This window comes from Leptodactylus fuscus, chromosome 6, assembly GCF_031893055.1.
Source record: "Leptodactylus fuscus isolate aLepFus1 chromosome 6, aLepFus1.hap2, whole genome shotgun sequence".
In the NCBI taxonomy this organism is placed as follows: Eukaryota; Metazoa; Chordata; class Amphibia; order Anura; family Leptodactylidae; genus Leptodactylus; species Leptodactylus fuscus.
This window is the reverse complement of record NC_134270.1, coordinates 42,927,910-42,930,081: the sequence shown is the minus strand read 5'-3', so window position 1 is coordinate 42,930,081 and position 2,172 is coordinate 42,927,910. Positions and strand designations below refer to the sequence as shown.

General features: G+C 42.2%; 1 non-coding gene across 1 annotated transcript; it reads right to left on the bottom strand.

Moving 5' to 3' along the window:
* Positions 1-934: 934 nt before the first annotated feature.
* LOC142211025 (U6 spliceosomal RNA) lies at positions 935-1,041 on the bottom strand. Its single transcript, XR_012717125.1, has one exon. It is a non-coding gene; the product is annotated as a U6 spliceosomal RNA (small nuclear RNA).
* Positions 1,042-2,172: the final 1,131 nt, after the last annotated feature.

Sequence of the window (2,172 nt, the reverse complement as noted above, 5' to 3'; positions counted from 1 at the left end):
TTGATTAATTAAAAATGAAATTAATTGAAATTTTATTAAAATGAGTTTCATTGCTAATTTCTTGGGAAATGACTAGTACCGTAAACTCATTTTTACTGAATCTTGCAATAATACAGCCAATTTCCAGGACCCTCATTTATTAAGTTTTCACACAATTTATGACAGAGACAGATCCCAGATCTGACATTCTCACCTATCTCTAGAATGAACCCTTTCCAGACCTCATCCCACACTGCCATGTCACCCTGTCCCTATTACACAGTCCAGTCACATTAATGTGGCCACCTGTCAAAATCCAGAATAACCACCTTTGGCAGAGCGGACCGCGGCAAGACGGGCAGGAAGAGAGGGGGTGTTGTGATGATGTTCACTGGGATGTTGAGCCATGCCGACTCCAGTATCATGGCCAGCTGTGCTAGGTTACGCAGTTGAGCATCCATGGTGCGAACAAACCGATCAAGGTGGTCCCACAGATTCTCAATTGGGTTCAAGTCTGGGGAATTTGCTGGCAAAGGGAGTATGGTAAACTTATCCTGGTGCTCCTTGAACCACACACATACAGTGCGAGCTTTATGACACGTCGCATTGTCCTGCTGGTAGATGCCATCATCCTGAGGAAAAGCAATTTGCATGTAGGGGTGAACATGGTCCACAAGGATAGATACATACTTGTGTTGATCCATCGTGCCTTCCACAATGATGAGTGCACCCAGATGACTGATGACACGTACCTTCTGCGATTGGTTATTTAACATTGACGTCAAAAATAGGTGGTGATCACATTAATATGACTGGACTGTGTAAATCCAGACTGCCAGTTGTGGCCAGGTTCCAGAAACAGGTGAGCTCTAGAGGAGTTGCAGATATAACATAGTTCTTTGGATATGGTTGTAACCTAAAGCCATCACAACTGACACCCTGCATTTGGTTTTGTTTTTTTGTGAAACGCTTCTCGAATTTGTGTGTTATCCTTGTGCAGGGGCCATGCTAATCTTCTCTGTATCATTCCAATTTTAGTATATGTGCTGCTAAAGCGAGCACTCCCTGCATTTTGTTGTTGGAGGAGACTGGATGAGGAGGAAGCCATGGGATATGGTCCTTGGGGAAGCGTGGTGAAAGTGGTGAAAGTGACGCCAAAGCGTAATCATCAATTACTGGAAACAGTTGTTATTGCTGCACACCAGATAGTGAATGCAGAGGTTCACATACTTTTGCCACTCTAGAGCCTCGTTCACATCTGCATTCGTATTCCGTCCGGGGGAGTCCGCATGAGGACCCCCCGAACAGAACATCGAATGCAACTGCTAGCGGTGTGCCAGTGAAAGCACACGGACCCCATAGACTATAATTGGGTTCATGTTTGCCACCAGATCTCTGCATGGATCGTGCGGACAGGAAAGTAGTTCACAATCTACTTTCCTGTCCACATGATTCGTGCGGGCAGCGTGAGGCCAGTACATGGACCCCATTATAGTCTATGGAGTCTATGTGCTTTAACTGCACACCACTTGCAGTTGTGTTCGGTATTCCATTTGGGGTGTCCCCATGCGGACTCCCCAAATGGAATACCCAACACAGATGTGAACGAGGACTTAGATGTGTGATATTGGATCATTTTCCTCTAAAAATAAATATATAATAATATTTTTACCTCATTTGTTTGCTTAGGCTCTATTTCCCTATTTTAAAGACTTGTCTGGAAATCTGATGTAGTTTTAGGTCAAACTTCTGCAGAAATATTGAAAATTCTAAATTCATATATAGCAGGGGTAGGGAACGTACGGCTCTCCAGCTGTTGCAAAACTACAACTCCCAGCATGCATACTTGCTCTGCTGTTCTTAGAACTCCCATGGAAGTGAATGGAGCATGCTGGGAGTTGTAGTTTCACAGCAGCTGGAGAGCCGAAGGTTCCCTACCCCTGATATATAGTAATTATTATATAAGTGTACCAAAAATTACAATGATAAAGTGAAAAACAATTGCAATCAAGTAATTTTTTTTTAATACTAATTTTTAACATGTATGAACAGCACTGTGCTATGTAGGTTTGGTGTTTAGTGACTATTACTATTTGGGTGAGGTTAGATTTTTAAAACTTTTATTAAAACTATTTTATTATTTAATTTATTTATTTTCAGTCTTGTGAGACTACTTGAATATGCACTTGCAGT